Source organism: Anabrus simplex, chromosome 1, assembly GCF_040414725.1.
Source record: "Anabrus simplex isolate iqAnaSimp1 chromosome 1, ASM4041472v1, whole genome shotgun sequence".
NCBI classification, from domain to species: domain Eukaryota; kingdom Metazoa; phylum Arthropoda; class Insecta; order Orthoptera; family Tettigoniidae; genus Anabrus; species Anabrus simplex.
The window spans coordinates 1,727,362,750-1,727,375,609 of record NC_090265.1 but is presented as its reverse complement, the minus strand read 5'-3'; the positions used below and the strand labels follow the sequence as shown (position 1 = coordinate 1,727,375,609).

Sequence of the window (12,860 nt, the reverse complement as noted above, 5' to 3'; positions counted from 1 at the left end):
TATTTGACATCCAATCGAAAAGATTGATTAATTCAAATTAAATAATCTGAATTATATTTATTGTTTCACTATTCACAATCATCTTAACATCAATTGTAATAATTCTGGCTTCACCCCTATCCAATAAAACCATTAACTTCTCCTTTTGAATGTGGGTTTGACTCTAAGAGTTCAGATCGTCTTCTCCTTTCTTTACGATTCCTTCTAATTGCTGTAATCTTCATTATTTTCGACGTAGAAATTTCCCTACTCCTTCCACTTATTATTATTATAAACTGATCAAATATTATATCATGATCAGTTATCAGCACCTTTTCTTAGTTATTTTACTATTAGGATTATACCATGAATGAAACCAGGGTGCTTTAGAATGAGCATATTAGGGTTGTAGTTAATTATAACGTTTGATTTGCACTCAAAGAGTATTGATCTCTCAATCTACCTTAAATAAGAAGCGATATATTGCAATAAGTTTCGACCTGATCTTAGATGATTACATCCTTATTTACCTTTAATAGAAACGAAAGCAGAGGTATATTACTGTTAATAATTTTATTGATATTTTATTTCCAATTAAAGTAATGTGTTAATCAAATTAAATCTGATAACTTTTTATTTTAATGCTTTAATTCCATTGACATTTTTTAATTTATATAGTTTAAATAAAACAATACATTTTCATTGTATAAATAATATATAATTATATTTATAAATACATAAAGTCAATTAATTTCCCCAAATCTTCAGTGTCGTGCTCTATATAAGCTATTTAAGTAAAAAATCAATATGATGAACATAGTCACTCATAAAACAAAACTAATTAAATAAATTTTGATTTTATTATTCTGTCAATTCTGAACCACTCGAGAATATTGAACATACTGCTTATAGATTATTTGACCACCTCAATCCTCACTTCAACCTTGATCTATAGTTTTAAAAATTTGCTTCCCCAAGATTAAAGGTAAATAACTTACTCCATAAGTTCTAATAAAAGGTATAAATCATATTGATCCCAAAATTTAGATATCATGAACGCCCTTAACGACAATAAGTTATAAGATAAAGAAAACTTTGAAATCTCATATCCCAATCAACCTCCTAATACTCTTACAATCAACGCTAGTAAATGTAAAGTAACTGGTAAACGGACTATAGAGGGTGATGGGAATATAACCCAACTTAATACACACCCCCCCAAAATTGCTATTATAACCAACATTAATATTCTCTTTAATGAAATTCGTCCCTTATCATTTAATGGATGAAATGATGTAGAATTAAATTCACCTGTTATATAATAATACACTAATCGTAATGAATAACATACAGTTAAGCCTGTAGAAAAAATTAAAAAACTAAATATATTAATATAAGATAAACTAACAATCTCTAAAATGAAGTCCTTAGAATAGAATCCAGCCAAAAAAAGGTATACTGCAAAGTGCAAGATTAGAAATGTTAAAACATACGGCTGTTAATGGTATTTGATTGCAAATATTTCCTATAAACCGAATCTCTTGAGATTCCTTTATATTATGAATCATTGAACCAGCACATATAAATAAAAGAGCCTTAAAGAGCGCATGTGTAAAAGATGACAAATAGCCAGCTTAGGATACCCCATGGCCAAAATTCTTATTATTAAACCTAATTGACTTAGAGTTGATAAAGCAATAATCTTTTTTAAGTCAAATTCAAAGTTGGCCCCCAACCCTGCCATAAACATAGTAAGACCGGCCATAAGTAGTAAAAATCTAGACAATCAAGTATCAACAAATGCTCTATTAAATCGAATTAGTAAATAAACTCCTACTGTAACCAACGTTGATGAGTGAACCAAAGCTGACACAGGTGTCGGAGCAGCTATAGCTGCTGGTAATCACGAAGAAAAAAGAAATCTGGGCACTTTTAGTTATAGCAGCTAACACCACTATAGTACTAATCAATATTATAATAAAATAATCCCTACCGAAATCTAAATAGTATACATAATTTCAGCTCCCATACGTTATTATTCACGCAATGGCTATTGACAACGCTAGATCCCCAATTCGATTTTATAGTGCCGTTAATAACCCCGCATTATAAGATTTAACATTTTCATAGTAAATAACCAAACAATAGGAAACTAGACCTAACCCATCTCATCCCAATAAAATTCTAATCAAATTTGGTCTAATAATTAAAAACATTATTGATAAAACAAATATTAATACCAAAATAATAAATCGATTAATAGTTAAATCACCACGCAAATATTCATCACTATAAAAAATTACAATACAAATCCTATAAATAAAAGTGACATCCAATCAAACAAAAAGGTCATACCAATTGAACTTCTATTCAAATTTAATACTTCCCATTCAACAAAAATCACTAAATCATATATAATAAAATAAAACCCTATTATAATTAAAATTATTTCTACAACAAACAAAAATAAAAAACTCAAAAAACACACAGACAATGACCATAAAATGGTTTAAAGTAGTTGCCCACATCATTGGAATCACAAACTAACATTTTTATATTAAACTATTTAAACACAATCACAACATACATAAATCTCCCTTTAATACTAAAATATTTAATGGTAATCAATAAAGTAATAACAAAATAAATTCACGGCTATATCCTCTAGAACATAAATACATTCCAGAATATATTATACCATGTTGACTATAAGCATACAAATATAGTGTATACACCGCTCTAAAGAATGATAACAACATCAAAGCAACCATGGTTACCCATGATCACACTACTAATCTATTAAACAATCCAATTTCACCTATTAAATTTAAAGAAGGAGGCGCAGCCATATTTGAAAAACTAAGAAAAGATCACCATATAGCCATTGAAGGTATAAAATTCATCAAACCCTTACTCACCAATATTCTTCGTCTACCAAGTCGCTCATATGCAAATGAAAATAACCCAGAAGAACATAATCCATGAGCAATTATAAGCGTATAGCTCCCACTAAAACCTCAAATACTCGATGTTATTAAACCACCTAGAACAATTCCTATATGAGAAACTGAAGAGTAAGCAATTAAAGCCTTCAAATCCGTTTAATATAAACATACTAATCTAACTAATACACCCCAACTAAACTAATTGCAACTCAAATATAATTATACTTTAATCCTAATGAAATTTTTATTGAATAAACACGTAATAATCCATATCCCCCTAGTTTCAATAATACACCTGCCAAAATTATAGACCCAGAGACAGGGGCTTCTACGTGTGCTTTAGGTAATCATAAATGAACAAGAAACATCGGAATTTTTACTAAAAAGGCCAAAATCAAAACCAAATAAAACATAACATTAAATAAGTTCACATTTATTAGTAATCTTAAATCTAAATTACCATAAATTCTGTAAACGTTAAACAATCCAACTAATAAAGGTAATGAAGCAAACAAGGTATAAAATAGTAAATATACGCCGGCCTGTGGACGCTCGGGTTGGTACCCTCAACCTAAAATTAAAAACAAAGTTGTAATTAAACTACTTTAAAAAATAGATAAAGAGAAAATATACTTATTCTTCTAAAAGTACAATATAATATTAACAACAAAAATAAACCTAAACTTGAAATAATTGATTATAGAATTTAACACGATAAACTGACTCTCTTGCCGTAGTCATTAATGCAAAAATTCAAAAAATAAAATAAGCCCATAGGATAAAATATCACCCCCAAAACAATAACATTAATTACCAAAATCACCAGATAAAATACATCCTAAACATATAAAAGTTATAAAATACATCAAGGATTGAACCACCCACCAATAATCAATAAAATATAAAGGGATTAAAAATACAATTATAAATACACTGACTGACAGAGCAAATGCAACACTAAGAAGGAGTGGTTCGAAAGGGATGTAAGTTGGGGAAAAAACAGAGACGGCACGGACGAATAATTGATGTTTATTTCAAACCGATATGCAGGTTACACAATGCGCACGGCATCGACTCAGTAGGCTGTAGGACCACCGCGAGCGGCGATGCACGCAGAAACACGTCGAGGTACAGAGTCAATAAGAGTGCGGATGGTGTCCTGAGGGATGGTTCTCCATTCTCTGTCAACCATTTACCACAGTTGGTCGTCCGTACGAGGCTAGGGCAGAGTTTGCAAACGGTGTCCAATGAGATCCCACACGTGTTCGATTGGTGAGAGATCCGGAGAGTACGCTGGCCACGGAAGCATCTGTACACCTCGTAGAGCCTGTTGGGAGATGCGGGCATTATCCTGCTGAAACAGAGCATTGGGCAGCCCCTGAAGGTACGGGAGTGCCACCGGCCGCAGCACATGCTGCACGTAGCGGTGGGCATTTAAAGTGCCTTGAATACGCACTAGAGGTGACGTGGAATCATACGCAATAGCGCCCCAAACCATGATGCCGCGTTGTCTAGCGGTAGGGCGCTCCACAGTTACTGCCGGATTTGACCTTTCTCCACGCCGACGCCACACTCGTCTGCGGTGACTATCACTGACAGAACAGAAGCGTGACTCATCGGAGAACACGACGTTCCGCCATTCCCTCATCCAAGTCGCTCTAGCCCGGCACCATGCCAGGCGTGCACGTCTATGCTGTGGAGTCAATGGTAGTCTTCTGAGCGGACGCCGGGAGTGCAGGCCTCCTTCAACCAATCGACGGGAAATTGTTCTGGTCGATAGTGGAACAGCCAGGGTGTCTTGCACATGCTGAAGAATGGCGGTTGACGTGGCGTGCGGGGCTGCCACCGCTTGGCGGCGGATGCGCCGATCCTCGCGTGCTGACGTCACTCGGGCTGCGCCTGGACCCCTCGCACGTGCCACATGTCCCTGCGCCAACCATCTTCGCCACAGGAGCTGCACCGTGGACACATCCCTATGGGTATCGGCTGCGATTTGACGAAGCCACCAACCTGCCCTTCTCAGCCCGATCACCATACCCCTCGTAAAGTCGTCTGTCTGCTGGAAATGCCTCCGTTGACGGCGGCCTGGCATTCTTAGCTATACACGTGTCCTGTGGCACACGACAACACGTTCTACAATGACTGTCGGCTGAGAAATCACGGTACGAAGTGGGCCATTCGCCAACGCCGTGTCCCATTTATCGTTAGCTACGTGCGCAGCACAGCGGCGCATTTCACATCATGAGCATACCTCAGTGACGTCAGTCTACCCTGCAATTGGCATAAAGTTCTGACCACTCCTTCTTGGTGTTGCATTTGCTCTGTCAGTCAGTGTATAAACTTTAACATTGTAAAACTCTAAATGTGTGAAAAATCATTACCATGAGTATGAATTATAGAGACCAATACAGATAGCCCCAGTGCCCCCTCGCAAACAGAAAATGTTAACAAATTATACTAAAATACAATTCATAATCAAAAGAAATTAAATATAAATAAACTAACCCAAATAAACTTAATACAATAAATTCGAAACTTAACAACATAGACAATAAATGTTTACGTTGAGAACAAAAGATTCACACTCCTATTAAAAACACTAAAATTAAGATAACTCAACTTTTATTACCATTGTTTTAGTAGTTCAATAAAAACACTGGACTTGTAAACCAATATTTAGATATCTGTTCTAAAACTCAGAGGAAAGAAACTTCTTCTCACTAATCCCCAAAATTAATATTTTTTACACTAAACTACCCTCTGAATCATAAATCTGAGAATCCTTGTTTTTAACCTCCTTAATAGTTTCATTTTTATACAAAGCAATCACCCTCTTACAATAACCCTTATTATCATTTTAAAAACATGTATTATTTCCATAACCATTGGAATAGCATCATCCTTTTTTGATTCTCCTATATCCTATTTTAAATCTTTTTGGGAGGAATATTAGTCCTATTTATTTACATTACTAGTTTAGCTTATAATGAACTTTTATATACTTCCATAAAAAATTCTTTTCATCGGCATTATCAATCACCTTAATCCTAATAATTTCAGCAATAAGGGATCCATATTTTACAAATATACTCACCAAAAATATGGGTCTTATACCCACTGATCTAATACCTAGTTTCTTAAATACAAAAGCCACCCCTCATTTAATTAAACTTTATAATAAACCTAATCACTTAATCACTTTAATATTAGTAAATTACTTATTTCTCACTTTAATCGTAATTGTAAAAATGACAAATATCTTCCAAGGTCTTCTACGACAAAAATTTTAATGGCCAAACCTATACGAGTATAACACCCTTTATTTAAAATTGGCAATAACGCTCTAGTAGATCTTCCAGCACTTTCCAGTATTTCTGCTTGATGAAATATTGATTCCCTCCTTGGGCTATGTTTAATAATCCAAACTGCCACTGGTCTTTTCTTAGCCATGCACTATACTGCAAATGTAGATCTAGCCTTTTCTAGTGTAGCTCACATTTGCCGTGATGTAAACTACAGTTGATTATTACGTACCTTGCATGCTAACGGTGCACCCTTCTTCTTTATCTGTCTTTACCTTCATGTAGGCCGTGGGATATATTATGGTTCATACAATTATATACACACTTGATCCATAGGTGTCGTAATTCTATTCCTAGTAATAGGGACGACTTTTATGGGATATGTTCTACCTTGAGGACAAATATCTTTCTGAGGAGCAACAGTAATTACAAATCTCTTATCAGCCATTCCCTATTTAGGTATTGATTTAGTACAATGAGTTTGAAAGGGACTCGCTCTTGATAATGCTACTCTTACCCGAATTTTTACCTTCCACTTCGTTCTACTATTTATTGTAGCCATAATGGTTATAATTCACCTTTTATTTTTACATCAAACAGGATCAAATAACCCTTTAGGTCTAAATAGAAATTCAGATAAAATCCCATTTGACCCTTATTTCTCTTTCAAGGACATCTTCGGATTTATCATTATAGTAGCCATTTTACTACTATTAACCTTACTTGAACCATATGTATTAGGAGATCCTGATAATTTTACACCCGCTAATCCTTTAGTTATTCCTGTCCACATTCAACCCGAATGGTATTTCCTTTCTGCTTATGCAATTCTACGATCTATTCCTAATAAACTAGGAGGTGTTATTGCATTAGTGATATCTATTGCCATCCTTCTTATCCTTCCTTTTACTGCAAACAATAAATTTCGTGGTATTCAATTTTATCCAATTAACCAAATTCTATTTTGTTCTATAGTATCTATTGTTATCCTCCTAACATGAATTGGTGCTCGACCTGTTGAAGACCCATATATTTTAACTGGTCAAATCCTCACTGTCCTATATATTCTTTATTATATTTTAAACCCGCTAACCTTTTACATTTCAGATAACCTAGTAAATTAGTTATTAAGCTTATGTTTTGAAAACATAAGACAGAAGTTCAGTTCTTCTATTAACTTTACTGAATGGAATACATTAAATAAGTAAAGAAAATATAAAAAACTCTTCAAGCCTAAAAAACAACAAAAATTAATTGATAAGTGCAAATAAGCCTTTCACGCCAAATATATTAATTTATCATAACGAAATCAGGGTAGAGTTCCTCGAACCCAAATAAATATAAAAGATAAAAAGTTAACTTTAAAAAAAATTGACAAAACATCACCCCCTAACAAAATTATACAAAATAACATTCTTATAAATAAAATTCTAGTATACTCAGCTAAAAAATCAAAGCAAATCCTCCTCTTCTATGTTCAACATTAAAGCCTGAAACCAATTCTGACTTTCCTTCCGCGAAATCAAAAGGAGTACGATTAGTCACAGCTAAGCAAGATGCAAATCACGCCAATATGAGGGGAAAAGTTAAAAAATAAATCACACGTACCCTTGGTAACTTATAAATCTCATAAGACAATAATTATCAACTAAAACATAAAGCTCAATAAAATTAGTACTAACCTCACCTCTTAAGAAATCGTTTGAGCAACAGCCCGTAAACCACCTAGCAACACATAATTAGAATTAGAAGATCATCCCGCAATTATAACAGTATACACTCCTAAACTCGTACATACAAAAAATCCCCAGGTTAAAAGTAAACAAAGTAGTTATAAAAGGGTAAATCATTAAAGTTATCAAAGTAAAAAAAAATCTAGAAATAGGAGAAAAATAATATATCAAATAATTTGACGCTACTGGATAGTTCCCTCCTTAGAAAGTAACTTAATTGCATCAGCAAAGGGCTGAGATAATCCAATATTGGGCCCTTTACGAATCTGAATATAACCTAAAACCTTACGCTCCAATAAAGTAAGGAAAGCTACCCCAATTAACACACAAATAATTAACATAACAACCCCTAACAGTCTTATTAAAACTTCTATCAACAATACTACCTCTAATACTCTTACATTTTTTAATTCAAAATCCAATGCACTTCTCTGCCAAAGTAGTATTAATATTTATCACTCTAAATTAAAAATTATTTTGAATATTTGGTCCTTTCGTACTAAAATATTCATCCTCTATAAAGGTAGAAAACCGACCTGACTTACGCCGGTCTGAACACAGATCATGTAAGGATTTAAAAGTCGAACAGTCTTATTAATTAAACCTCTACACCTAATCATATTCCTTAATCCAACATCGAGGTCGCAATCTTTCTTGTCGGTATGAACTCTCAAAAAATACGCTGTTATCTCTAAGGTAACTTTATCTTATAATCGTTATTAACGGATCAAACATCCATAAATCAATGTTTAAATTACAAAGAGTTACGTTTATCTTTGTGTCACCCCAACAAAATACAATAATATATTTATTAATAATACCACTAAACAAAATAAATATAATCTCATATAAAGATCTATAGGGTCTTCTCGTCTTTTGTATTTATTTAAGCCTTTTGACTCAAAAGTTAAATTCTATTTATTATACAGAGACAGTTAATGTTTCGTCAAACCATTCATTCCAGCCTTCAATCAAAAGACAAATGATTAAGCTACCTCTGCACAGTCAAAATACCGCGGCCCTTTCATTATCATCAGGGGGCAGGCCCGACCTTAAATACATCTCTAAAGAACATGTTTTTCATAAACAGGAGAACATTATAATTTTGCGTAGTTCCTTTTTATAAATTAAGATTTAATAAATATCTTACATTTTTATGTACTAATTTTATCATTAATACAGTTAAACTTACGTTATTAAACTTACTCCAATATGGAACTTAACATTATTATAAACTTATATTAAAATAAAATAACTTATATCATTATTCAACTGATGGCTAATTTAAAGCCTACAATGCTTTACAATTCCTATAATAATTGTAATTCTTATTCTAAAGCTTATCCCTTAAAATATTATATCCAGTTAACAGTTAATACACTAATATAAAAATAGCATTAAATACTGATTTAAATTCATTTCTTGGAGAACCAGATGTTTAAAAACCGATTAATATTTCATTACAAACTTGTTATTCTTGATAATAATATTACATTAACCAACATAACAAATTAACCCTTTTTAATTCGAGAAAAATAGATCTCTATTCCAATTTTAATAAACCCTGTTACACAAGGTAAAATATTAATCTACTTTTCAAAAAAATTATTTTCAACTTTTTCAATTTTCATTCACAGTACTACTTCACTATAAATAAATAAATTTGTTCTATTCCTATACCGAAACATAAACAATTAATGTTATTTCAATTAAATAAATTCCTTCTTATTCACTTATTTTAAATTGATACTTTCAAAATAATTCGAATCGCACGAACATCCTCTCAGTGTAATTGAAATGCTTCACTTTAAGCTTTATTTTGCATTCTAAATACACTTTCCAGTACATCTATTATGTTACGACATATTTACCTTATAGTGAGAGTGACGGACGATGTGTGCATCCCTTAGAGCTATGTATAGCAGCCATCTTGCGCAAGCACCCTCAAGCCGTCTCATAAGGAGCTGTGTATAGCCGCCATCTTGCACAAGCGTCCATAGCCATCATCTTTCTCCATAAGTGTCCATGTATAGTCGCCATCTTGTGCAATCGCCTATGGTCATCTCATAAGAGCTTATGTATAGCCGCCATCTTGCGCAAGTGCCCTTAAGCCGTCTCATAAGAGCAGTCGCTATCTTGTGCAATTAGATAGCTGCCATCTTGCGCAAGCATCCCTAGGGAGTCTCATAAGAGCCTATGTATTGCAGCCATCTTGCGCAAGCGCCCTTAAGCCGTCTCATAAGAGCCCATGTTTAACCGCCATCTTGTAGACTTAGATAGCCGCCATCTTGCTCAAGCGTCCCTAGAGCGTCTCATAAGAGCCTATGTATAGCAGCCATCTTGCGCAAGCACCCTTAAGTCGTCTCATAAGGAGCTGTGTATAGCAGCCATCTTGTACAATTAGCGTTTGGAAGGGCATCCGGCTGTAAAATTGAGGTTAGGCTCCTCCATGTGTTAGGTGTGCTCTCTTATGCTAATCGCCATTGCCCTACAAAATTAGATAGCAGCCATCTTGCGCAAGCGCCCTTAAGCCGTCTCATAAGAGCCTATGTAAAAGTAGCCATCTTGAGCAAGCGCACTTAAGCCTTCTCATAAGAGCCTATGTATAGCCGCCATCTTGTAGAGTTACATAGCCACCACCTTGCGCAAGCGTCCCTAGGGTGTCTCATAAGAGCCTATGTATAGCAGCCATCTTGTGCAATTAGATAGCCGCCATCTTGCGCAAGCGGCCTTAAGCCGTCTCATAAGAGCTCATGTTTAGCCGCCATCTTGTACAATTGGCGTGGGGAAGGGCATCCGGCCGTAAAACTGAGGTTAGGCTCCTCCATGCGCTTAGATGTGCTCTCTTACGCTAATCTCCATTGCGCTACTACTCAAAATAACGTCTCGAGAATAGCCATTGACCTACTACTCAAGATTGCGTCGGGAAGGGCATCCGGCCGTAAAACTGAGGTTAGGCCCCTCCATGAGGTTAGGCTTGCTGTCTTGTGCGTAAAAAGAAAGGTTAAGCCCCTCCAAGATAGCGGTTGTGAGGTTAGATTTGCTCTCTTAGGCGTCAGGAAGGGCATTCTGCTGTAAAACTGAGGTTAGGCACTTCCATGAGGTTAGGCTTGCTCTCTTATATTCAAAAGTTAGGTTAAGCCCTTCCTAGATTGCGGATGTGAGGTTAAGCATGCTGTTTTAGCCAGCGCAGTCAATGAAGCGGAAGCCTCTCCCGAGAGTGTGTGGAGTTGGAGGCGGCCGGAGAGCCGGAGGCGGAAGTGGCGCTTGAACTCTCCACTTATATTACTCACTACAATCATATTATTTTCTGTTTCGTTACCTACATCGCTGATTAAATATTTCCGCGTTTGTATCAATCTATCCATGTCTGTACCACATGTTTCTCATCTTTAACTTTTTAATAGCTAACAAATTCTTCTTTCATATCGTATAAATAGGCTACTCTCCCTCCTATCGGTTACATCCTATCTCTACAATAAACACTCCAGTTCCGTAAGAGATTTCTTAACCATGATTCAACTCCTTACACAATGTTGTTGTTTGAGTCATCAGTCCATAGACTGGTTTGATGCAGCCCTCCATGCCACCCTATCCTGTGCTAACCTTTTCATTTCTACGTAACTATTGCATCCTACATCTGCTCTAATCTGTTTGTCATATTCATACCTTGGTCTACCCCTACCGTTCTTGCCACCTACACTTCCTTCAAAAACCAACTGAACAAGTCCTGGGTGTCTTAAGATGTGTCCTATCATTCTATCTCTTCTTCTCGTCAAATTTAGCCAAATCGATCTCCTCTCACCAATTCGATTCAGTATCTCTTCATTCGTGATTCGATCTATCCATCTCACCTTCAGCATTCTTCTATAACACCACATTTCAAAAGCTTCTATTCTCTTTCTTTTTGAGCTAGTTATCGTCCATGTTTCACTTCCATACAATGCCACGCTCCACACAAAAGTCTTCAAAAACATCTTTCTAATTCCGATATCAATGTTTGAAATGAGCAAATTTCTTTTCTTAAGAAAGCTCTTCCTTGCTTGTGCTAGTCTGCATTTTATGTCCTCCTTACTTCTGCCATTGTTGGTTATTTTACTACCCAAGTAACAGTATTCATCTACTTCCTTTAAGACTTCGTTTCCTAATCTAATATTTCCTACATCACCTGCCTTCGTTCGACAGCACTCCAATACTTTTGTTTTGGACTTATTTATTTTCATCTTGTACTCCTTACCCAAGACTTCATCCATACCATTCAGCAACTTCTCAAGATCTTCTGCAGTCTCAGATAAAATAACAATATCATCGGCAAATCTCAAGGTTTTGATTTCCTCTCCTTGGACTGTGATTCCCTTTCCAAATTTCTCTTTGATTTCCTTTACTGCTTGTTCTATGTAAACATTGAAAAGGAGAGGAGACAAACTGCAGCCTTGCCTCACTCCTTTCTGGATTGCTGCTTCTTTTTCAAAGCCCTCGATTCTTATCACTGCAGACTGATTTTTATACAGGTTGTAGATAATTCTTCGTTCACGGTATCTGATCCCTATCATCTTCAGAATCATAAATAGCCTGGTCCAATCAACATTATCGAATGCCTTTTCTAGATCTACGAATGCCATGTACGTGGGCTTGTCCTTCTTGATTCGATCCTCTAAGATCAGACGTAAAGTCAGGATTGCTTCACGTGTTCCTACATTTCTTCTGAAGCCAAATTGATCTTCCCCCAACTCAGCTTCAACTTGTTTTTCCATTCTTCTGTGAATAATACGTGTTAAAATTTTGCAGGCATGAGATACTAAACTAATAGTGCGGTAGTTTTCACACCTGTCAGCACCGGCTTTCTTGGGAATAGGTATAACAACATTCTGCCGAAAATCGGATGGGACTTCTCCTGTCTC

The 12,860-nt window shown here is 35.4% G+C and overlaps 1 pseudogene; it reads right to left on the bottom strand.

Moving 5' to 3' along the window:
• Positions 1 to 743: 743 nt before the first annotated feature.
• The window catches only part of LOC137498898 (NADH-ubiquinone oxidoreductase chain 5-like), a 67,946-nt pseudogene continuing 55,829 nt past the window's right edge, over positions 744 to 12,860 (bottom strand).